Source organism: Narcine bancroftii, chromosome 4, assembly GCF_036971445.1.
Source record: "Narcine bancroftii isolate sNarBan1 chromosome 4, sNarBan1.hap1, whole genome shotgun sequence".
Classification (NCBI taxonomy): domain Eukaryota; kingdom Metazoa; phylum Chordata; class Chondrichthyes; order Torpediniformes; family Narcinidae; genus Narcine; species Narcine bancroftii.
In genome coordinates, this window is record NC_091472.1 from 84,688,476 (window position 1) to 84,714,955 (window position 26,480).

At 43.1% G+C, this 26,480-nt stretch overlaps 1 protein-coding gene and 1 long non-coding RNA gene across 5 annotated transcripts in view; both read right to left on the reverse strand.

Moving 5' to 3' along the window:
* macrod2 (mono-ADP ribosylhydrolase 2) overlaps positions 1 to 26,480 on the reverse strand; it is a 1,543,249-nt gene that overhangs the window by 1,416,602 nt on the left and 100,167 nt on the right. The gene's annotated exons all lie outside the window — the stretch shown is intronic.
* Positions 3,478 to 26,480, reverse strand: part of LOC138760768 (uncharacterized) — a 29,042-nt gene continuing 6,039 nt past the window's right edge. The window contains exons 2-3 of the long non-coding RNA XR_011355856.1: positions 7,765 to 8,265; positions 3,478 to 3,827 (exon numbers count right to left, since the gene is read on the reverse strand). This is a non-coding gene — a long non-coding RNA (uncharacterized lncRNA). The remainder of the gene's footprint in view (positions 3,828 to 7,764; positions 8,266 to 26,480) is intronic.

Below are 26,480 nucleotides of genomic sequence, written 5' to 3' on the forward strand. Positions count from 1 at the left end.
TCATTTCCAGAGAGTTTTATAATCAGAAAAACACCATGCAATCAACTGAATTTTTTTTGCATAGAATGAGTAATTGTTCAAATTTGTATGGAATGGTGGAATAATTGCAGCAATTAAATCTCCAATTAAAATCAAGATCAGCTGATTAAATGTTTAATCAAGGAAGTAATGCACGATTCTTTTCATGACAGCTACTGTTAAGGCAAGAAATATTTTGCAGGAAGGGCCACAGGTGACATGCAAGATAAAATTATCGTATTAAACATGATTCTTTCTTTGGCTTGGCTTCGCGGACGAAGATTTATGGAGGGGGTAAAAGTCCACGTCAGCTGCAGGCTCGTTTGTGGCTGATAAGTCCGATGCGGGACAGGCAGACACGGTTGCAGCGGTTGCAGGGGAAAATTGGTTGGTTGGGGTTGGGTTTTTCCTCCTTTGTCTTTTGTCAGTGAGGTGGGCTCTGCGGTCTTCTTCAAAGGAGGTTGCTGCCCGCCAAACTGTGAGGCGCCAAGATGCACGGTTTGAGGCGATATCAGCCCACTGGCGGTGGTCAATGTGGCAGGCACCAAGAGATTTCTTTAGGAAGTCCTTGTACCTTTTCTTTGGTGCACCTCTGTCACGGTGGCCAGTGGAGAGCTCGCCATATAACACGATCTTGGGAAGGCGATGGTCCTCCATTCTGGAGACGTGACCCACCCAGTGCAGCTGGATCTTCAGCAGCATGGACTCGATGCTGTCGACCTCTGCCATCTCGAGTACTTCGACGTTAGGGATGAAAGCGCTCCAATGGATGTTGAGGATGGAGCGGAGACAACGCTGGTGGAAGCGTTCTAGGAGCCGTAGGTGATGCCGGTAGAGGACCCATGATTCGGAGCCGAACAGGAGTGTGGATATGACAATGGCTCTGAATACGCTTATCTTTGTGAGGTTTTTCAGTTGGTTGTTTTTCCATACTCTTTTGTGTAGTCTTCCAAAGGCGCTATTTGCCTTGGCGAGTCTGTTGTCTATCTCATTGTCGATCCTTGCATCTGATGAAATGGTGCAGCCGAGATAGGTAAACTGGTTGACCGTTTTGAGTTTTGTGTGCCCGATGGAGATGTGGGGGGGCTGGTAGTCATGGTAAACATGATTAACATTTACCTTATATGCCATTGTATAGGATAACTGAAATTTCCACCTAAAATGTTGTTTTTGAGCTCTACCCTTTGGATAAGATGACCCTCCCAAATCTAGCACTTACTGCTGACCAGTGGATCCTGTTAAAAGCAAATCACAATAATTTTAATAACAAATTATCAATTAAAGGTTTAAATTTTGTTTGGATATTTTAAAATAAATCACTATTGGCTCCAGTAACTGGCCGTTTAAAGCCTGCACAGTGCTGACAGCTGTTGGACTGAACGGATGGACCCCACAGAGGAGCACCGAGACTTCGCAAATAACTAATGGGGGATGCGCGGGATTGCGTTGAACCCGACAGGAACATGGCATCAGTGTTGAGACTTCGCCATCAAAGTTCTGATTTTATACTCGGTGTACAGTTCAATCCTGATTTTAAGGTGAAATTTTTAGGTTTTGGATAGTCCTCTACAATGGCATATACGGTACCAAGGTATAAAATTTAGACCTAACCACAATCTATCTTAACCTAACCCAAACTCAAGAACATAGTGTGATTATTTTGGATACCCAAAAAATGATCAAGGTTCAATAATGAAGCCATCCATGGAGAAACACAAACCATTTCTGGTGCAACCCACAGTTTCAAAGCTGTTTTTCATAGTTGGCTGCACTGAACCATTGAGATGATTAATCAAGAGCCAGCTGTCCCAATCCAAGTCTAAGAATTTTAAGTATGTTCCTTTTGGTCAAAATTGCTTGCCAGATACAAAGTAGGCAACTCTTATTGGAGAGATAAGAACAATTTAAACTTCAGAGAGAGTGAATACATCCACTGCATCACGAGATGCTTGGAGAAGTAAGCATCCAACACTGTTTTCATCTGCAGCATACCATTTTTTTTTCTCCATTGTGCCCCATGTGTTTGTTAACAGGGAGGGAAGAACATTTATACCCTGAGCAAAATAAACAGTTTATTTTCATTAGCTCAGAACAAACTGCAAGGGAAAAGAAAAATCAATGATAAAGTAGCATTTGTGGAAAAGGGATGGTAACATTTTATATCTAGATCTTGCATTTGATTCCAGCTTCTGCAGTCTCTTTGATTTTCTTTTATTAATTGTGCAGTCTGATTCTATTGAATTTTTATGAGATGATATGCCTTGTTTTCATTCCTGATCCAGGATGCATATTTCAGGACTTCCAACATCTCTGAATAAAATGTTGTGTTACCAGATGTAATGATTTATCCAGATACAAGAGAAAGTTGGGTGCAAGAGTTTGAAGGGGAATACTTCTGATTCTGATAAGTGAAAAATGATGCATGGATGCAAGAATGAAATATTTCACAGATATCATTTTTGGTTTAGCTGTCTTCAGTAGCAGTAGGCCTCTAAATTTTATGGATCAACTATTGAGAGAAAATAGCACCTTCAGTGGGCCCTTACATAAGCTATTAAATCCAAGCTCACAAATTCTCTTAGGAAGAGGTTAAAAAAAATCCAAACACGTTTTAATTTCTAAGAGAAACAGGTGAAATTTCAGTGTGCTCGAGCTAATATTCAGACCTCAAGCAACATCATACAGATTATACACAAAAGTGCTGGAGAAACTGCCTGAAACTGCAGTATACATAAGAGGTAAAGATATATAATCAACGTTTCAGGCCTGAGCCCTTCATCATACCTCGATGAAGGGCTCAGGCTTAAATCATTGATTATATATCTTTGTCTCCTATAATGCTGCAGTACCTACTGAATTTCTTCAGTACTTTTGTACATTGACTGCATTCACAGCAACTGCAGACTTTCTTGTTTCACATCATGTAGATTACTTGGAGGTTACCTATTTGTGTGAGTTTCCTGTGTGACAGTTTTTAGTCTTGTCATTGATATTCCAGAATAGTGATTGGACAAAAAAGTTTTTTTTAAGACTAGAAATTGATTAAGATGCATGAAAGGTGCCATTTAAAGGTATACTCTTTGTTCTATCTTTTTCTAACCAGTCTGTCAAAGACAACACCAATTAACCAGTATCACAACAAAATACAACTGAAATAATTATAAAATAATTATGCTGTCAACTAGGAAAGACCATTTTATTTTCATGGGTAGCTGAGGCTAGCTGCATCTCTGATACCTTCCTGAGATCCATCTGAAGTCTCCAATAATTTATAAAAATGACCGAGTCCCAGGGATTTTGCCATGAACTGTGGGATGGAGTCAATGGCATTCATGTCAATGATGAATTCATGAATAATGTGGTGTAATGTTATTAGTTTAGCATTTGACCTGTTGATGATGTCACGGGGCAGACTTCTGTGGTGCACTGTTGGACAGAACCAGACAAACACAAGGTAAAGACTGTTCAACGGGCTTTAATCCACAAAGACTTCCAGAGCCAGGCCAGCTGTTGCTGCAGTAACTGTGAGTGAGACTTCGGAGGCCAGCGCAGGCTTATGTCCCGGAGGGTGATCGACCCCCAACCAGGTGGGGCTTGATCCATTCAGGTCGACTGATTGACAGCCGGCCGGGAGTCGTCCTGTCCCCCTTACACTCCTGCGTGTAAAGAGGTTGGGCCCTGCAGCAGGCCGGCAGTGCACTCCTGCAGGTACAGAGGTTGTCCCCTTCAGTCAGCCAGTGGTGCACCACCACAACTTCAGTATTGTGTTTTTCCGGTCAGACGGGGGTGATGGAACTGAAGGAGGGATCCTGCATGAAAAAGTATACTGCAGGGTTATTTTCATTAAAGGTTATGAACCTTTAAATAAAGTGCTCTTTATTTGTGTGTATGTGAACCCAACACAATGTCAGAAGTGGAGCTGCTTTGAGCCATGGACCCAAGGACAGATGTCCTGGTAAAAAAAAAAGAGCAGCATGGAGAATGACCTGGGACACGTGGAGGCACCCTGACCAGGAACTGCGGCACCTCTGACAGCGACTTTCATCATTAAACTCCGGAAACCTTAGACTCTCGAAGCCATAGGAGTGAGAAAATGGACTAGGAGATTAGAGCGTTTCAGACTGGCAAGTAACTTGAACAATTCCACCGAAGCTAACCCAGTGAATACACTGGTATACTGCACGGGGGGACAAGGCTGATGACATACTACAAGGGCTGGATTTAACGAGCGAGCAGCGCCGAGGTTACAATGCAGTAAGGAAAGGATTCGACACATATTTGTTCCAAAAAAACGTGATATTTGAAGGGGTCAAGTTAAACAAGAGAGTACAGGAGCCCTACAGAAGCAGTGGATTCATTCACCACAGTATTGTACGCACTGTCGGAGAACTGTGAGCATGGAGATCTGCATGATGAACAGATTAGTAGTGGGTCTTAGAGACACATCACCGTCAGAGAGGATGCAACTCCATTAAAAACCTCACCCTCACAATGGCTCGACAGTCAGGGAAATCAAGTGGCAACAGACTAATTTGAGAGGAGAAATGAGTGCTAGTAGCATAAATACAAAGCCAAGGAACATTCACAGGGACAACCAAAATTTAAGAAAACAGTGCAGAGCAGGATGGACCATAAAGCACACCCCAAATTTGGTAAATCTCCTTTCCACTCAGTATTTCAGTGCCCAGCCAAGAGTCTAGAATGCCACAACTGTGGTTAATGACAACATTATGGAAAGGTCTGTAGGTCAATCAGCACAGTGAATGAGGTTGCGGAGGGCATGGATGGACTGTTTCTAGGCAAGGTTGCTTTCAGCAAGGAACCATGGATGGCTGACACCAACATAGGAGGCAGTAAGGTAACCTTCAACATCGACACCAGGGCTGACATTACAGCCATCCCCAAGCAGGCCTTTAAAAGAGTCAAACACAGAGAGGGTAAGCTAGATAACACTCAGAAACTGCTCTATGGTATAGGTCGAGTGAAACTGATGGTCCTGGGGTCAGCTACTGAAACACTTTCATACAGAGAGAGGAGCATCACAGAGGAAGTCTTTGTGGTGAGATCACCAGGTGGCGCTACTGAGCAGACCAGCCTCAGTGAGACTCAAGCTAGTAGCCAGGTTGATGCCATAGACCAAGAGAGAGTCAGAAATACATATCCTTAACTCTGTGAGGGACTCGGGCTGGTTCAGAAGCCTGATATCATTAAACTCAAACCTGACACTAAGCCATTTTTCTTAAAGTGCCACAATGGGTCCCATTGCCACTCATGGGCAAAATGAACAAAGAGCTAGAGGGAATGGAAAATCTAGGGGTAATCAGCAACGTGGAGGAACCAACAGATTGATGTTGTGGCCTGATAGTGGCCCCAAAGAAAAACAAAGAAGACATCCACATTTGTGTGGACTTGACACTCCTAAATGGGTCAGTGTGCCGTGAAAAGTTTATCTTCCCTTCAGTAGGCATGCTCACAGGTGCACAGAATTTTACTAAGCTGGATGTGAACATGGGCTTTTGACAGATTCCCCTGCCTACAGTATCAGCTCTCTATCCCACCTTTATCACGCCATTGGGACATTACTATTTTAAGCACCTGTCTTTTGGTATCTCCTCTGTCCCAGAACATTTCCAGAACAGGATGGTGACCGAGGTTACCGCAGATCTGGAAGGGGTTCTCTGCCTCATGGACGATATCCTCTTCTGGGGGACCATAAAGGACCAGCACGATGCTAGGGTCCATGCTGTCCTGGAGTGAGTAAAAAAAGCAGGGGCCACTCTCAACATCTCCAAATGTGACTTTTGGAAAAGAGAAGTTAAGTTTCTTGGATACATCAACTCAGCTGACAGCATGAGGCCAGACCCAGATAAAACAAGAACAATGCAGGACATTAAAGAGCCAATGAACATAAGTGAGCTCAGTATGGTGAATCAGTTAGGGGTTCATACCAAACCTGCTGTAAAGGACAAACCACTGAGAGACTTATAGTCCAAAAAGAACCAGTAGCACTGGGGTCATGACCAACAGAAGACATTTTGCAGCCTCAAGCGTGAGTTCTCATCTGCACCGGTTCTTCGGCTGTATGTCCCTAACAAGCAACTAAGAATATCAGCTAATACCTCATCTTATGGGCTAGGAGCAGTGATGCTACAAAAGGATGGAGACATTCGGTCACCAGTCGCTTATGCTTCCAGGTTGCTGAAAGATACAGAACAATGATATGCTCAACTGGAAAAGGAGGCGCTTGCACTGACCTGGGCCTGCAAAAGATTTAGTGAGTTCATCCTTGGACTACATTTCAAGCTGGAAACAGACCACAAACTCTTGTGAGTCTACTAGGTGGGCAGGCTTTGGACTCTTTAACACCTCGGATACAGAGGTTCAGGATGCGCTTGAAGAGGTTAAGATCTCACACACACCTGGAAAAAGCCTCAGGACAGCTGACACAATCTCTCGCTCCCCACTCAAAGACAGTGCTACACATGCTGACAGTGACCTCATGGAAGATACTAATATCTACATCGAGTCTGTACTGGAGAATCTCCCGACAAGTGACTGAACTTGGTGAGCAGCTGTGTGCCAACAGTGTTTGCACACAAGTCATAAGATACTGTGTTGAGGGTTGGCCAGACAGGAACCAGTCAAACACTACTGGCAGGAGAGGGCAGTTCTAAGTGTGCATGATGGACTTCCCCTGCATGGCACAAGGTTAGTTATTCCTGCTATCATGAGAAATTATGTACTTGAGAAAATACACGAGGGCCACCAGAGGGTAGTAAAGAGCAGGGAACATGTCAGTTAGACAATGTGGTAGTCTGGACTAAGCAGTCAAATGTGGGCTTGTCCTTAAATGCTGAGAATGTATTAAGGAAAGGGCAAATTGAAAAGAACCTCTGATGCCAACTACACTTCCAGATAGATCTATTCACTCTCAGAGACAGTACCTATTTGCTAGTGGTGGACTATTTCTCTAGATATATAGAAATAGCGCAGCTCCGTCCAACAAGGTCCACAGATCTAATTGTTCATCTGAAATCTATGTTCGCATGCCATGGCATCCCAGAGACATTCATAAGTGACAATGGGCCACAATTTTCTGGACACGAAATGAAGGACTTTGCATTGGAATGTGGCTTTGTGTATGTTATCAACAGCCCTAAATATCCCCAGAGTAATGGCAAGGCAGAACATGCTGTTCAAGCTGTTAAAAACTTCCTTAAACAGGCCAGAGATCCCTTATTGGCCTACAGAGCCACACCTCTGAGCAATGGCTACAGCCCTGCCCAGTTACTCATGGGACGTCGCCTTTGCTCCACATTGCCTACCCCTCCAGAGAAGCTGCAGCTGACTCTTCCAGACCTGCTACAACTCCATAACAAGGAAAGGGAGAAAAGATGGATAGATGCAAAACATTTCAATAAGAGACACAGAACAAGCGACCTTGCAAAGCTTTCACCTGGAGACCATGTTTGGATCTCTGATGCAAGAGCACAAGGCACAGTAACATCCATACATCACAGCCCATGGCCATACCTGGTCAGCGGACCACAAGGAACACTGAAGAGGAATCGTCACCATTTTATGTCTATACCAGCAGGGCAAGAATCCACAGGAGTGCCTGCTGGAAGTGGGCACTTCTGCAGAAGTAGGTTCAGGGACTTTGTCACCAGCAAAAAAATCCCAGGGTACACCTGGCATCATGAGAACGAGGTCAGGTAGAGAAGTTATAAAACCACAGAGACTTACCTTGTGAGAGACTGAACAAAAAAAGTTCAACAGAAATGTGTATTATGAATCGTTTCCATATTAATTGAAGTGAGCATAAGCTAAGGTTAACTTTGAACTTAAAAGGGGATGTGGTGTAATGTTATTAATTTGGCATTTGACCTGTTGATGATGTCACAAGGGCGGGCTTCAGTATTGTGTTTTTCCGGGTCAGACGGGGGCGATGGAGCTGAACACTAAGCTCAAAGTGGTCTTTATTGTGTGTAAATGAACCCAACACAACAAATAAGGTCTTCTGAATGTTCCTTCCAGTGGTCATTGCTAACCTCTCTTTCCCTGATGAGTTCACCCCCATTCCTTGGTTTCAGTGGGATGGGGCTTTACAGCACTTAATAACTCATGCAAATGATAGCTTTTACCAAGTTCCTCCATCTGTTGCACTCTGTATATCTGGCACCTGTTCTATTCACCCTGGGTTTCCTGATGAAACTCTTGCCCTCAGGTATCCATGGAGCTTGTATTCTGCTGGAGGAAAGTAGGGATTCCAGTTCAGAAATGCATATACTTGCAATGAATAAATTAGCTCCTGATCAATCTCATCAAAGCAAACATGTCCTTTTATTTGAGAGAAACAAAAAGCATTCTCAATAAAGGCAGGGGGCAAATAAGGCTGCAATCATGTCCTCCTTCTTTTCTCAAGCTTTCTCACCATGACATTGATTCTCACCTCCAATAAACATCCCATCAAAGTAGAGCCAATCTTATATCTATGATGACAATACACCAGACCCAATGTTATCCAGATCTCAATAGGTTGGTCACAGTGTGATGACAGTGCTTGCATTTGTGCCTGCTCAGAAGCAAAGCACTAAATACTCTTGATACGTTTCAATAAAGTGCAAGTGAGAATGGGCCTTGCGCTCCTCACCTGCAAGATGATGTGCTCTACCAACTTGCCCCTGCTAAACCACACAACCCTGTGACAATAAAGTTTCCTTACAAAATCGGGAAACATCTTCCCAGCAGTTTTAAATGAAGGCAGACTTGAAAGAATAAATTTTTTACCACCTTCAACATTTCAGCATAGCCCTTGGTCTACTGAGGAAAAGGTTATTTGAAGATCAAGATGTTAAACCTTGTGCAAAACCTATGGGGTGCCAAGCAACAGTGATACCTGTACACCTGAGACTTGGAACAAGTGGTCTCTGTCACACCCACAGACATTTCTGGCTGGATTTTCATATATGAACATGAACTAATCAGAAGCAATGCTCAGTATTTCCCACAAGTGTTTCATCTCCATCTCAACACAAATTGCTTGTGGAAATGGTTTGTTTATTTGGGGAGACTCATATGAAGTATTAAACATATTGGCTGCAATTGTAATGTACATTCATGCACTGAATAATTGTGAATTAATGATGCTATGCACTGTTGAAGGTGCAAAGTCATGGTAGGAAATGAGACTACATCTCTCATATGACCAATTTATTATTCCTAAACTAGAAAATCACACCCAAGACAAAGGCCATAGGCAAGCATGTATGGACCATCTCCCACCTGTAATCATTGAGCAAATCAATGGCAGGATACTTTCAGGTCTTCAGGAAAAAGGCTAACATGATCATGAATTTGGAATGAACAGTTTATCAATATATGGATCAAACATCTTTTGATCTCCAATTGAAAAATAAATGTATCCTAACTATTTTTCTGAAAATACCAGCTGAACTTGCATATGGGATGGAGAATTTTCAAATTTAACACCTGTGGCACTGCAAACTACATCTTCAAGCATAATATTAATAAATGATGATAAAAGCTCTTCTAACCCTGGCAAGGACAGTAGCTGAATAAATTTTTGTCACACATTTGAATGGTAATTTATTAGCATGACATTTTCAATTCTTCATTCCCTAACTGTTATCTTTCAAGACTCTGACTTGCAAATTAAGGGTCAACATTTGGAGCAGGTTAATTCAATGCAACAGAATTTATCCCCGTGAAAATGGAAAAAAATCCATCAAAATGCGACGTTTATTACAAAAGTAATCTAAGAGACTCTCAGCTATGATTAAGTCAAATGTTAAATGGTACAAGGTTGTTTGAAAAATGACAAAAATAGCAGTTCCTTCTTTCAATGCTGAAGACTGGCTAAGTAAATGATTAATGTTTAAAAAGGTAGAGTCCTTTCTGTCGAACACAATAACAAAATAAATGTATAACCATATAACCATATACAGCACAGAACAGGCCACTTTGGCCCTACTAGTCCATGCCAGAACAAATCCCCACCCTCCTAGTCCCACCAACCAGCACCTGGTCCATACCCCTCCAATCCTCTCCCCTCCATGTAATTATCCAGTCTTTCCTTAAATGTAAATAATGTCCTTGCTTCAACCACTTCTGCCGGAAGCTTATTCCACATCCCAAACAACCTTTGTGTGAAGAAATTTCCCCTCATGTTCCCCTTATAATTTCCTCCCTGCAATCTCAAACCATGGCCTCTGGTTTGAATATCCCCCACTCTTAATTGAAAAAGCCTATCCTTGTTGACACTCTCTGTCCCTTTTAAAATCTTGAACACCTCCATCAAATCCCCCCTCAATCTTTTACGCTCCAGAGAAAAAAGCCCCAGGCTGCTCAACCTTTCTCTGTAACTCAAACCCTGACATCCTGTCAACATTCTCGTGAACCTTCTCTGCACTCTCTCTATTTTGTTTATATCCTTCCTACAATTTGGTGACCAAAACTTCACACAGTACTCCAAACTTAGCCTCACCAATGCTTTGCACAATTTCATCATAACATCCCAACTCTTGAATTCAATACTCTGATTTATGAAGGCCAACATTCCAAATGCCTTCTTCACCACTCTATCTACCTGAGTATCAACTTTGAGGGTACTATTTACCATAACTCCTAAATCCCTTTGTTGCTCTGCACTCCTCAATTGTCTACCATTCAATGTATATGACCTATTTAGATATGCCTTTCCAAAATGCAACACTTCACACTTATCTGTATTAAATTCCATCAGCCATTTCTCAGCCCTCTCCTCTAGCTTTCCTATATAACATAACATAATATATAACATAACAATTATAGCACGGAAACAGGCCATTAGGCCCTTCTAGTCCGCACCGAACCAAACACCCCTTTCTAGTCCCACCTCCCTGCACAATGCCCATAACCCTCCATCTTCTTCTCATCCATATACCTGTCCAACCTTTTCTTAAATAATACAATTGACTCCGCCGCCACTATTTCTCCCAGAAGATCATTCCACACTGCTACCACTCTCTGAGTAAAGAAGTTCCCCCTCATGTTACCTCTAAACCTCTGCCCCTTAATTCTTAACTCATGTCCTCTTGTTTTAATCTTTCCTCCTCTTAACGGAAATAGTCTATCCACATCCATTCTGTCTATCCCTTTCATAATCTTAAATACTTCTATCAAATCCCCTCTCAACCTTCTACGCTCCAAAGAATAAAGACCCAATCTGTCCAATCTCTCCCCATACTCCAGATGCTTAAACCCAGGCAACATTCCGGTAAACCTTCTCTGCACTCTCTCCACTCTGTTTATATCCTTCCTATAATTAGGCAACCAGAACTGCACACAGAACTCCAAATTAGGCCGCACCAACGTCTTATACAATCTCAACATCACCTCCCAACTCCTATATTCCATGCAATGATTGATAAAGGCCAGCATACTAAAAGCCTTCTTCACCACCCTATTCACGTGAGTTTCTACCTTCAGGGAACAATGTACCGTTTCTCCTAAATCTTTCTGCTCTTCTGTATTCCTCAATGCTCTCCCATTTACCACATATGTCCTATTCTGATTCTTCTTACCAAAATGAAGCACCTCACACTTATCAGCATTAAATTCCATCTGCCATTTTTCAGCCCACTTTTCTAAGCAGCCCAAATCCCTCTGCAATCCTTGAAAATCTTCTTCATTATCCACTATTCCACCTATCTTAGTATCGTCTGCATATTTACTAATCCAATTCACCACCCCATCATCTACATCATTAATGTATATAACGAACAACAATGGGCCCAATACAGATCCTTGAGGCACACCACTGGTCACCGGCCTCCAACCTGACAGACAATTATCCACTACCACTCTCTGGCCTCTCCCTTTCAGCCAATGTTCAATCCATTTGACTATCTTAAAATTTATACCTAAAGACTGCACCTTCCTAACTAACCTTCCATGTGGTACCTTATCGAAGGCCTTACTGAAGTCCATATAGACAACATCCACTGCGCTACCCTCATCCACATTCCTAGTCACCTCTTCAAAAAATTCAATCAGATTGGTCAAACATGACCTTCCTCCCACAAATCCATGTTGAGTGCTCCTGATCAGACCCTGTCTATCCAGATGTTTATAAGTACTATCTCTAAGAATTTTCTCCATTAATTTACCTACCACAGACGACAAACTTACAGGCCGATAGTTGCCAGGCTTCCTCCTTGAACCCTTTTTAAATAACGGAACCACATGCGCAATGCGCCAATCCTCCGGCACTATCCCCATATCTAATGACATTTGGAAAATTACCGCCAGAGCCTCTGCTATTTCCTCCTTCACTTCTCTCAATGTCCTGGGGAAGATCCCGTCTGGTCCCGGAGACTTATCCACCTTTATATTCTTCAAAAGCCTTAAAACTACACCTTTTGTAATCTCTATATTCCCCATATTTACCCAATTTGCTTTTTTTATCCCACATCTCCCAATATCCTTCTCCTTAGTGAATACCGAAGAAAAGAAACTGTTCAATATCTCCCCCATTTCTCTAGGCTCCACACACAGTTTTCCACTCTGATTTTCTAAGGGACCAATTTTGTCTCTAGCTTTCCTCTTACCATTAACATATTTGTAGAACTCTTTTGGATTAGTTTTCACCCTGCTTGCCATAGTTTTCTCGTACCTTCTTTTAGCTTTCCTAATTCCTCTCTTAAGATTCCTCTTACATTCAATGTATCTTTCAAACATCTCCTTAACTCCATGCTTCTTATATCTAATGTACGCCTCCCTTTTTCTTCGAACCAAGTTTCCAATATTCCTTGAAAACCACGGCTCTCTCAAACCTTTTGCCCCTCCTTTTAACCTAACAGGAACATAAAGCTTTTGCACTCTCAAAATCTGATCTTTAAAAGACTTCCATCTCTCTACTACATCCTGCCCATAAAACAAATTGTCCCAATGCACACCCTGCAAGTCCTTTCGCATCTCCTCAAATCTAGCTTTTCCCCAATCAAAAACCTCAATCCTTGGCCCTGATTTCTCTCTTTCCATAATGACATTGAAGCTGATGGCATTATGATCACTGGACCCGAAGTGCTCGCCAACACTAACCTCCGTCACTTGACCCATCCCATTTGCCAACAGTAGATCTAACACTGCTCCTTCTCTGGTCGGCACCTCTACATATTGTTGTAAAAAACTATCTTGCACACATTTCACAAACTCTAACCCATCCAGTCCTTTCACAGAATGTATTTCCCAATCTATATGTGGAAAATTAAAATCTCCCATAATTACAACCCTGTGCTTATCACAAATATCTACTATCTCCCTACAGATTTGCTCCTTTAGGTCTCGGTCCCCTCCGGGTGGTCTATAATACACCCCTACAAGTGTAACCTCTCCTTTCCTACTCCTCAGTTCCACCCAAATAGCCTTCGTGGATGTGCCCTCTAATCTATCCTTCCTAGGCACCGCTGTAATATTTTCCCTGACAAGCAATGCAACCCCACCTCCTCTTGCCCCTCCGACTCTATCACACCTAAAACAACGAAACCCAGGGATATTCAGTTGCCAATCACATCCCTCCTGCAACCATGTCTCACTAATCGCTACCACATCATACTTCCAAGTATCAATCCACACCTTCAGCTCATCCACCTTTTTTACAATACTCCTGGCATTAAAATATATGAATTTCAGGGACTTCCCAATTTTTAATCCCTGTTTTCCCTCATCTTTAAGAACAACATTATTTACTTTTCCTGCCAATTGCCCTTCATCTTCTTCCAGAGCATTTCCCTTCTCTATCACCTGCCCATCCATATTCAAATACTTACTACAAACTTTCTTTGTTTGCATTCTAACCTTCTCCTTACTGCTCTGTACTATTTTGTTCCCTCCCCCCAACCATTCTAGTTTAAAGGATCCTGAGTAGCCCTAGCAAATACCTCTGCCAGGATTCTGGTCCCCCTGGGATTTAAGTGTAACCCGTCCTTACTGTACAGGTCACATCTCCCCCAAAAAAGGTCCCAGTTATCCAGAAACTTAAAACCCTGCCCCTTACTCCACCCCTTCAGCCACGTGTTAATCCTCCACCTCATTCTATTTCTATTCACACTGTCACGTGGCACAGGGAGTAATCCAGAGATTACCCCCTTTGTGGTCCTCCCTACCTAACTGCCTGTACTCACTTTTTAGGACCTCTTCTCTAATTCTCCCTATGTCATTGGTACCTACATGTACCACGACCTCTGGCTCCTGTCCCTCCCACTTTAGGATATCTGGGACACGAGCAGCAACATCTCGGACCCTGGCACCAGGGAGGCAAACCACCATCCGGTTCTCCTTGCTGCGTCCGCAGAATCCCCTATCCGTCCTCTTAAATATGGAGTCTCCTACCACAATTGCCCTCCTCTTCCTTTCCCTCCCTTTCTGAGCTACAGGGGCCGACCTCGTGCCGGAGGCACAGCCACTGTCACTCCCCCCAACCTTGATGTCCCCCTCAACAGTATCTCTTTTTAAGCTACGGTAATCTTCCTCACTGTCCACAATACCACCAATTTTTGTATCATCTGCAAACTTACTTATCCAATTCACCACCCCTTCTTCCAGATAGTTAATATATATAACAAACAATAGTGGACCCAGGACCGATCCCTGAGGAACTCCACTAGTCACCGGCCTCCAATTTGACAAACAATTTTCTACCAGTACTCTCTGACACCTCCCATCCAACCATTGCTGAATCTATTTCACTACCTCCTTATTTATACATAATGCCTCCGCCTTTTTTCCTAACCTCCTGTGGGGAACTTTGTCAAAAGCTTTACTAAAGTCTAAATAGACAACATCCACAGGATCTTTTTTGTAACCCCCTCGAAAAACTCTATAAGGTTGTTAAGCATGATCAACCCCTGATAAAACCATGCTGACTACTACCTATCAATCCCTGTTCTTCCAAATATTTGTAAATGCCATCCCTCATAACACTTTCCATCAACTTACCCACCACAGACGTCAGACTCACAGGTCTATAATTTCCAGGCTTACGTTTGGACCCTTTCTTAAACAGCGGAACAACATGAGCCACCCTCCAATCCTCTGGCACTACCCCCGTGACCAGTGACATCCTAAATATCTCTGTTAATGGCCCTACTATCTGTACTCTAGTCTCCCTGAGTGTCCTTGGAAATACATTGTCCGGACCCAGAGATTTGTCCACTTTTATCTTTTTTTAACACTGCCATCACTCCCTCCTTGTTTATCCTTGTATGATTCATGACCTCCCCACTATTTTTCTTTACTTCAACTGGTACAATATTTTTTTTCCCTAGTGAATACCGAGGAAAAGAAATCATTTAAAATTTCCCCCATCTCCTCTGACTTTTCACATAGCCTACCCTCCCTATCTACAAGGGGTCCAATTCTATCCCTCACTAATCTTTTACTTTTAATGTACCTATAGAAACCCTTTGGATTTATTCTTACTCTGCCTGCCAAAGCCTCTTCGTGCCTCTTTTTGGTCTTTCTAATTTCTTTCGTAAGATTTTTTTCTACACTCCTTGTAGTCCTCTTTCAATTTCTCATCACCCTGCTGTTTATACCTCTTGTACACCATCCTCTTTCTTCTAACTAAATTTCTAATATTCCTCAAAAACCAAGGCTCACTATGACTTCCAGCCTTTCCTTTGATCCTCACTGGGACATATCTACTCTGTACTCTCAAAATTTCTTCTTTGAATATTCTCCATTTTTCATTTACATCCTTTCCTGAAAAAAATCATGTCCCACTCAATACTCCCCAAATCCATTCTTATTCCTTCGAAATTTGCTTTTCTACAATCCAGAACCTCAACTTTAGGCCCTTCTTTGCTCTTCCCTAAAACGACCCTAAAACTATTAGAGTTGTGATCACTAGATCCAATTTGTTCTCCAACATTAACCTCAGACACCTGACCTATCTCGTTCCCTAACAGGAGATCCAGTATTACACCATCCCGAGTCGGTTCCTCTACGTATTGATTAAGAAAACTATCTTGCACACAATATGTGTCAACATTTTTTGAAATCCTGAAATGGAAGAAGTAAAATTGATGACTTATCGAATTCCATCTTCAAGTATACAGAACTGCATTTTCTTCTAAATAAAAAAAAACTGGAAGCACCCAGGAGATCATGCAGCATCTGTGGGGAGAGAAACAGACCACATTTGAGGTCAAGAACTTTTCATCACAACTGGCAAAGTGATAACATAAGAGTGTTTAAATTGCCTGGAGTGAGAGAATGGACAAGAAATATAAATGTCTCGGACAGGATGAACATTAAAAAAAAGGAACTGAAGTAGGTCACTTGCTCCCTCAGGCTGACCCTGCTATCTAATATGCACACTTCAGAGAACAAGACTATAAAAACTGAAAAGGCTGCAGAGACTAAAGCAGCTCTGATGGATTTTATTCCAGATGTGATTTAGAACAAAGGTTTCATAACAAGTTAAATAACTTGTCAAATCTGATCAAGGTCAAGTCAATTTGTCTGAGAAACAGAACATTCTGAAAGTGATCAAAATGTCAACATTGCACCATTTAGAACAGGAGAAGCTGACCTCTGAGCCCCAAGTGGTTGTTCCACCTTGCAATAATTGGCCATAACACTTGGCCCCATTACCTTGAATTTCCCCAATGTCTAACATAGCCCCCTTCACACTGGCAAATAAAGTGGGTTGAACTGGGTTTGCGCTGTTGAAAGTGCAAAGTCATGGTAGGAAATGGGACTACATCCCTCATATGACCGATTTATTATTCCTAAATCAGAAAATCATACCCAAGGCAAAGCCCATAGAATGAACAGTAAAAATTAACATGCATGGACCATCTTCCACCTGTAATCCTTGAGCAAATCAATAGCAGGACACTTTCAGGTGTTCAGGAAAAAGACTAACATGATCATGAATTTGAAATGAGCAGGTCATCTGGCCGTGTGAAAGGTCCCAACCGGGCAGGGTGGGTAAAAGTCAGCCGGGCTCTGACTCTTGGTGTCAGAGTTTGTGTCAGAGTCCTGTGAAGTTAACTCAGATTTGACTTGTTACCTGGTGGCAGACTGAAGTGTGAACGGGCAACTGGCTCTACCAGGCCTCACCACTGGAGATTCGGCGTCCCCTTAGATTCGAGATATCCATGTGAACCAGGTAATTCATGGTCCAGTATGCATGCCTTACCGGGTACTGCAAACTGGGTCGCTTACTCACCTTTCTTTGGAGGGTTGGCACTGAGAAAGTGGCAAATATCTCTTAGCTTTACATATTTAATTACTCTATAGTAACACCTCCCCAGACCAGAAACTTCCAGAACATTCAACCTCTGGAGGGAAGAACTATATCTTCATGTCAAATTTGAATGGCTGACTCCTTGTCATGAGGCTATTTCCCCTTGTTCTACATTTCTCAACGGCGGCCTCGGTCCGGGCACAGGGAAGGCAGCGGCGGCCCCGGTCCGGGCACAGGGAAGGCAGTGGCGGCCCCGGTCCGGACAGAGGGTAGGCGGCGGCGTTCCCGGCCCCAATACGAGCAGAAGGTAGGCGGCTGCAGCCCCGATCTGGGTAAAAGCGAGGGGGCGGCGGCGGCCCCGGCCTCGGTAGAGTGAGGCAGGCGGAGGCCCCGTTCCGGGCAGAAGCGAGGGGGAGGCAGTGGCCCCGGCCTCGGCAGAGTGAAGCAGGCGGAGGCCCCGAGAAGCAGGCGGAGGAAAACAGGTTGGATTGCAACCAGGTATGGTCCAACCTAGGAGGGGAGGCAGGCCGCTCCAGCCCAGGTAAGAAACCTGATTAGGAGAAGGCCACTCCGATATAAAACCTACGACCTAAGGACCTCGCTGCCACGTCCCAGCTTGCTTGGCCACGGCACACGAACCATGGGTGTAAAGGGTGGGGCCAGTACTGTGCACACTGCACTCCACCTAAAAGCTCCTTTGCGTAGGTCCTCCCCCTCCACGTCCTCCCCCTCAAAAGATGCTCACAAACTGAAGCTAGCATGCTGGAACATCAGAACCATGCTAGACAAGGCTCACAGCCACCGACCTGAACTTCGGTCTGCCCTCATCGCACATGAACTCCTCAGACTTGACATCGACATAGCCGCTCTCAGTGAAGTCCGCCTTGCAGATGTAGGCAGCCTCCAAGAACGCGGCGCGGGCTACACACTCTACTGATCTGGCAAGCTTATGGATGAACGACGCCTACCTGGTGTAGGATTCATGGTCAAGAACTCCATTGCCTCCAAACTCGAAAACCTCCCAACAGTCCACTCGGACCGGATCATGTCCATGCGACTCTCCCACTTCAAAACAAGCGTCGCATCACCCTCATCAGTGTCTATGCTCCAACCCTCCAGGCGGAACCAGCAGAAAAGGACAAGTTCTACACTGATCTGCGCAACCTTATTCAACGCACCCCTACAGCCGACAAGGTTGTCATCCTTGGCGACTACAACGCTCGCGTCGGCAAAGACTCAGAAACCTGGCCAGGAATCCAGGGCAAGCATGGTGTCGTCAAGTGCAACGACAATGGGCGCCTCCTGTTGGATCTCTGCGCAGAACAGCGGCTTGTCATTTCAAACACCCTTTTTCAGCAGAGGGACAGCCTGAAGACTACCTGGATGCATTCCCGATCCAAACACTGGCACCTCCTGGACTACGTCCTGGTACGAGAAAGAGACAAACAAAATGTGCTCCACACCAGGGTCATGCCCAGCGCGGAATGCCACACTGACCACCGGCTTGTTCGCTGCAAGCTAAACCTTCACTTCAAGCCAAAGTCCAGGAACAGTAAAGCCCCCAGAAAGAGGTTCAATGTTGGAAACTTGCAGTCAGACGAAGTGAGAGGAAACTTCCAGGCAAACCTCCAAGCAAAGCTCGAGGATGCAATGCGCCTCACAGACTCGTCCCCTGAAACCCTCTGGGATCAGCTGAAGACTACCATACTGCAATCCACTGAAGAGGTATTGGGCTTCTCCTCCAGGAAAAACAAGGACTGATTCGACGAAAACAACCAGGAAATCCAGGAGCTGATGGCAAAGAAGCGAGCTGCCCACCAGGCACACCTTGCAAAGCCGTCCTGGCCAGAGAAGAAACGAGCCTTCCATCGCGCATGCAGCCATCCTCAGCGCAAACTCCGGGAGATCTAAAATGAGTGGTGGACTAGCCTCGCCAAACGAACCCAGCTCAGCGCAGACATTGGCAACTTCAGGAGTTTTTACGAGGCTCTAAAGGCTATGTACGGCCCCTCACCCCAAGTCCAAAGCCCGCTGCGCAGCTCAGACGGCAAAGTCCTCCTCAGCGACAAGATCTCCATCCTCAACCGATGGTCAGAACACTTCCAATCTCTTTTCAGTGCCAACCGCTCAGTCCAAGAATCCGCCCTGCTCCAGCTCCATCAACGGCCTTAAGGCTAGAGCTGGATGAGGTCCTCACCCGGGAAGAGACATATAAGGCAAGTCAACAACTGAAAAGTGGCAAAGCAGCAGGTATGGATGGAATCCCCCCAGAAGTCTGGAAGGCTGGCGGCAAAACCCTGCATGCCAAACTGCATGAGTTTTTCAAGATCTGCTAGGACCAAGGAAAGCTGTCTCAGGACCTTTGTGATGCCATCATCATCACCCTGTACAAAAACAAAGGCGAGAAATCAGACTGCTCAAACTACAGAGGAATCACGCTGCTCTCCATTGCAGGCAAAATCTTCGCTAGGATTCTCCTAAATAGAATAATACCTAGTGTCGCCGAAAATGTTCTCCCAGAATCACAGTGCGGCTTTCACACAAACAGAGGAACTACTGACAGCTCCAAGAAAAGTGCAGAGAACAAAACAAAGGACTCTACATCACCTTTGTTGACCTCACCAAAGCCTTCGACACCATGAGTAGGAAAGGGCTTTGGCAAATACTAGAGCGCCTCGGATGCCCCCTCAAAGTTCCTTAACATGGTTATCCAACTGCACGAAAACCAACAAGGTCAGGTCAGATACACCAATGAGCTCTCTGAACCTTTCTCCATTAACAATGGTGTGAAGCAAGGCTGCGTTCTCGCACCAACCCTCTTTTCAATCTTCTTCAGCATGATGCTGAAACAAGCCATGAAAGACCTCACAATGAAGATGCAGTTTACATCCGGAACCGCACGAATGGCAATCTCTTCAATCTGAGGTGCCTGCAAGCTCACACCAAGACACAAGAGCAACTTGTCCATGACCTATTCTTTGCAGACGATGCCGCTTTAGTTGCCCATTCAGAGCCAGCTCTCCAGCGCAAGACGTCCTGTTTTGTGGAAACTGCCAAAATGTTCGGCCTGGAAGTCAGCCTGAAATAAACTGAGATCCTCCATCAGCCAGCTCCCCACCATGACTACCAGCCCCCCCACATCTCTATCGGGCACAAAAAACTCAAAACCGTCAACCAGTTTACCTATCTCGGCTGCACTATTTAATCGGATGCAAGGATCGACAATGAGATAGACAACAGACTCGCCAAGGCAAATAGTGCCTTTGGAAGACTACACAAAAGAGTCTGGAAAAACAACCAACTGAAAAACCTCACAAAGATTAGCGTATACAGAGCCATTGTCATACCCACACTCCTGTTCAGCTCCGAATCATGGGTCCGCTACCGGCATCACCTGCAGCTCCTAGAACACTTCCACCAGCGTTGTCTCCGCACCATCCTCAACATTCATTGGAGCGACTTCGACACCAACATCAAAGTACTCGAGATGGCAGAGGCCGACAGCATTGAATCCATGCTGCTGAAGATCCAACTGCGCTGGGTGGGTCACGTCTCCAGAATGGAGGATCATCGCCTTCCCAGGATCGTGTTATATGGCGAGCTCTCTACTGGCCACCAAGACAGAGGTGCACCAAAGAAGAGGTACAAGGACTGCCTAAAGAAATCTCTTGGTGCCTGCCACATTGACCACCGCCAATGGGCTGATATCGCCTCCAACCGTGCATCTTGGCGCCTCACAGTTTGGCGGGCAGCAACCTCCTTTGAAGACCGCAGAGCCCACCTTACTGACAAAAGACAAAGGAGGAAAAACCCAACACCCAACCCCAACCAACCAATTTTCCTTTGCAACAGCTGCAACTGTGTCTGCCTGTCCCGCATCGGACTTGTCAGCCACAAATGAGCCTGTAGCTGACGTGGACATTACCCCTCCATAAATCTTCATCCGCGAAGCCAAGCCAAAGAAGAAACATTTCCCAACCAAGGGAAAAAACATCCTCAACCCTTCCATATTCAATCAGAATCTTATTCCAACATTCACTGTTTATAGCAGAATCAGAATACCAAGCTCAGTAACTTCAGAATAAAAGGAGTTGAATACAAGTGCAAAAAGTACTTTTCAGAGAAGAAAATTGCAGATGCTGGAACTAAAACAGGTCAACAGTATCCAAAGCGGTTAACATTTCAAGTCCAGGATCCTTCAGCAGATTCAAATAATGCAACCACAATAACAACTTAAAACTAACACTTCGTGCAGATTTTAATTTGATGTATAATTTTTAATTATTTTGAAAATCAGTGTTTTCCCAAAGGTGTTGCAATGTATCAGAATATTTGCTCAGAACTGAAGTATACATTCACTGGAAACAGCAAAAGGATCTGGAGCTGCTTTCTCTTAAAAAGATGTCTGAAAAGTCATGTCATATTACTTATATATTAAGTACACATGAAATACTTTATTGAGGCACCTAGCAAAGATTATTTAAAAAGGAAGCTAAATACACAAAGATTTGGAGAAAAGAGGATGCATGAATGGATGAATTAGGGTTGGAAACAGCTGGACAACATTAACAAAAACAAAATAACTTCAGCCATTTCTGTTTTGTAAATCCACTTCAAATCCATACAAAATGTCAGCCACTGACTTGGTAAATGAATTACTTTACATTCAAACAACTGCTTGATTTATGCAATACCACTGCATATACAGTAAAATCCCTGTTATCCAGAATTCAAGCATCCAGCAACCTGCACAAAAATTGTGGAAATTAAATGGGTAAAAAATACAGGTTAAAAATTGGCATGCCTCGCCATTAGTTCTCCATTCATGCAACACATAGTCTCAAGCAACCAGAAAACTCACTTATCTGGCATCTACCAATCCTCGTAGGTGCCATATACCAGAGATTTTACTGTATTCAGATTAGGAAATACAGTTTCTGTCAGCAATTACATTTCCTTACTTTCAAAATCCCCACACGAGAATCAGATACAATCTAAAATAGTCTTCACCTCAAGCTGTACAAAAATGATAATTAAGAGATAATGAGAACAGTTTTTGCCAGAAAATAACTTTAAAGGGAGCACAGTTGGCGTAGTGATTAGCGCAATGCCTTCACAGAGCCAGTGATCGGGACCGGGATTCAACTCCTGCGCTGTCTGTAAGGAGTTTGTATGTTCTCCCCATATCTGCTTGGGTTTTCCCCAGGAGCTCTGATTTCCTCCCACCATTTGAAACATACCAGGGCTATAGGTTAATTGGGTGTAAATTGGGCAGCATGGACTTGTGGGCCGAAATGACCTGCTACCGTGTTATGTCTAAATTAAAAATTAACTCAGAGTTTAACATGTGAAAACAGAAAATTCTCAATTCTACGTAATAGAACAACTGAATGGACACCACTAACAGGTTAAACAAGTTTTTCCATTTCTGCAAGTAACCAAATGATGCTAATACATCACAGACAATTATATTCATATTATATTTTTTTTTACCCTGAACGGAGACATCTTCATGCCCACAGTTTTAAGTGAGGCTAATGATTTCTCATATTGGACAAATTAGAGTGAGAAGAAGCTGTTGTGAAGATGGAAGCCATTATCTCAGAGAAAATATTAGGTAAACCAGGTTTTAGAAGAGCAGGGTATGAAGTGGCATGTGCCAATAATAAGATACATAAAGGCATCCTTCAGCTCAGAAAATATTTACTGGAATAGGTAAGCTGATAATGATGCAGAGTAAAACTAGAATAAATAAAACAATACCTTGTTAATTTTTGATTGATTGACAGCAGCAGAGAAAATATTTCCGCCCCCCACTCTGCAAAAATGCATAGTGCACAGAGTAGCAACTGTTAAACATTTTGTTGCAATCAATGTTTCGTATTCTGGGCAAATACACCAAATTCATCAAATTGCAAAGTTCAGGATCAGATGTAATTTCTTCAATAAACTGAATAACCTAACACAGAAACTTATAGATATTCAAATTAAAATGCAAAGCTGCTCATCACTTGAAGCTGCATTATCCATAATATTTTCCAGTACATTCCAGCCTAGTAAATATTGAAAAAGACAACAATATGAAAATCACCATCTTGATGTCAACTACACTTCCAGAAGACATGGAGGCATTTTACACAGAAATCCAACGATATTGCCATAAGACATGGTATTAAGTCAGCTTTGGTTGTTTATACTGAACCAAACAAAGCCAGCATAATGCTGGGTCAGTCTTTTTACAGAAGCCGACATTCCAGCAGAAAAAAAAAGAGGCGGAACGTATAACACAACAGCATTGGTGTCGGTGTCTAGCATTACGTATAACATACCGTATTATACGGCATGTTAGACCCACCTTTTTCTCCACAAAAAACAAGTCAAAAATATTCCCCTGGTCTTGTATGCAAAGTTGAAATTAGGGTGATAATGGTAACACCGTCACTGCGTGGTTCACTAGTATCACAGCTATTGTTGGGGGCTGGTGGCGGTTTGTTGGGAGACTCTCCCAGTGGTCCCCGCACTAGTCATTGTCGTGTTGAGAAAGTGTCAAGTTTGAGAGAGGCAAGTCTGGACACGGGCTTGCAATCAAACACTACTTTTATTAACACACAACAATTAATAGAAGAGTGTGGGAAAATCTTAGTGGGAATAAAACGTGCAAAATTTGGAAAAGATCATGGGAAAATGTGCACACAATTTAATAAAACATATGTGCACAATTTATAAAAGAGTGTGGGAAAATCTACTCCAAGTATTGATCTTTTGCAGTGGATTTCAAACTGTTTCTTTCCACTCACACATCTCCTTAAGTAACCCCTATGTAAAAGGTGCTCTGTGATTAGTAAGAGATTACTTAAGGTGGTATGTGAGTGGGGGAAAAAGGTTGAGAACCACTGCTCTAGAACCAATTGTTACTGAAATATTTTGCTTGAGAAAAATTGAAATTGGCCCATTTCCTTTGCAGTCATGATACCATGCAGATAACAAGTCTATTAAGTACAATTAAAACAGTGGTTTTCAATTTTTTTCTTTCCACTCATATACCATCTTAAATAATCCTTTACTAATCACTGCTACCTATTGTTGAGTACTCGTGGTGGGATGTCGGGGGGGAGGGTGGGGGGGGGGCGAGTGGGATGGTGGGCTTCAGACTGTTCAAACTGAGGGCCAACCCACAGACCAGCTTGCTCACAGCACAAGGTGACTAGAGACACCTGGGGACAGCTGAGAGAGAGGCGGTGGGATCAGTAACTGAGCATTCACTCCCTCCTTCCAGATTCAATTCCCTTTGATAAGTACTTTTTATCTTATTCATGAATGATCAAGCCCTATTTTGAAAGGCCATGTATGCACTTATGAATTAAATCATCTCTCATTCTCCTCCTAGCAACATATTAGTGCTTCACCCACCCAAAGAAACTGTGAGTCTAGTAGAGGATGCATCACTATTTCACCACCAGCTCATTTCATCTCCAACTCCAGCCATTTCATCTACAGCTCATTTCAGATTTCTGCATTTGGGATTATGCAAAAACATCCAAGATGGGCTAAACCCCAAACATCTGCCACTCAGGTATTCCCTATTGAATTACTCGTGTCAACCAGATCAACTCTGCCTTTTACCTTTGCTGAATAATTGTGGGCGACCAGGAGAGAGTGGGACAGCAATATTATTATTAAAAAATATTTTTCCCGTTGCCATACTTGCATGCTTTGTCCATAAATATACTTAAAAAATACGGAACACATACACATCCTTATCCGAGTTTGGTCCCAGAATGTCGGATTGCCTTTTTACACAGACGGCAATCGAGGCTGTTACTACTTCTGCTGCCGGACAGAAGCCGGGAGTGGAAATGACACCTTCATTCCGTGTCAGTGCCTTTTACACAGAAGGCATGGTATAAAAAAAGCCACAAATAACCAGGAACAAAGTGGCTGTGTAAAAGGCACCATGGATTACAAACATGCATTATGGCAGTAGTAAACACTTAGCAGGAAACTCAAAGGAATCCAACGATAATAACAAAAAACAGTTATATATACAATGTTATATCTCAATTTTTACAATACTAGTTACCTATAAAATCATCTTACCAATTATAATAATCTAATACAGAACTTGCATGCTTTAGTATCTCCATTAAATACCATTGTCTCTCTGACTGTCTTACTTTTAATAATTTCAAAGACTTCAATCTCCGTTTTTCTTGGGGTAAAGGGTCCCCTCATGACTAATCTTGGCTGAAAAAAAATGGAAGACTGCAGTTCTGGTATCACTCTGGGAACTCAACGTTGGCTCTTTTTATACAGAAATCCCGCAATACTGCCATAAAGACCCACCATTAAGACAGTTTGCTTGTTTACACTGAACCAAACAAATTTATACAGAGTGCTGGACCAGTGTGTCAGTTTACACAGCAAGGTGACATTCTAGGAATAAAAGAGGTAGGATGTGTAACACAACAGCATCAAGTGTGACATATAACATTTGTGTTGGACATTACTTTCCACACAATAATGGCAGTTGAACTTGATGTACTTATGCTAACCATGCACATTTATGCCGCTCTTCAAACGCAAACAAATTTGCTGCATGTCATATTCAATTTTTTGAAGTGTACAATAGTGGATTCGTGCGAGCAATGTGTTTGTGTGAACAGATAGACGTTGGAGGAGAAATTGAGAGAATCAGGGAGCTGTTTGAGGCAGAAATTTGCGCGGACTTTACATGCCGTAGATGGAGACATTTCCTTCTTCTGAGTCAATTCGCGGTGGTCTCAAATAGAAAGGGTTAATTGGAATTATATATGAAAGATTATTAAAATTACAACCAGTACTTCACGACAAGATTAAAAAGGCTTGAGAACTAGAACTTGTAAGACTCTTATTTGAGGATCTATGTGACAAGATTTTTAAACTGGTAAATACCTCTTCTATATGTGTTCATATGTCCAAAGATAAATTGGCTAGTATTTTTTCTAATATTAACCCTATTTGTGACAGATGGACATATGACATTGCTACAATAACATATGTTTTGGTCTTGTTCATCCTTATAAAACTTTGGAAAGAAATTTTTAATATCTTTTCAACTATACTTCCAACAACTGTTCTTTTCAGGGTTATTGACCCAGACATCGGGAGTTTTTCTGTACCTGTTCAATGGGTTGTGACCTTCTCTACATTGTTGGGTAGAATAGCT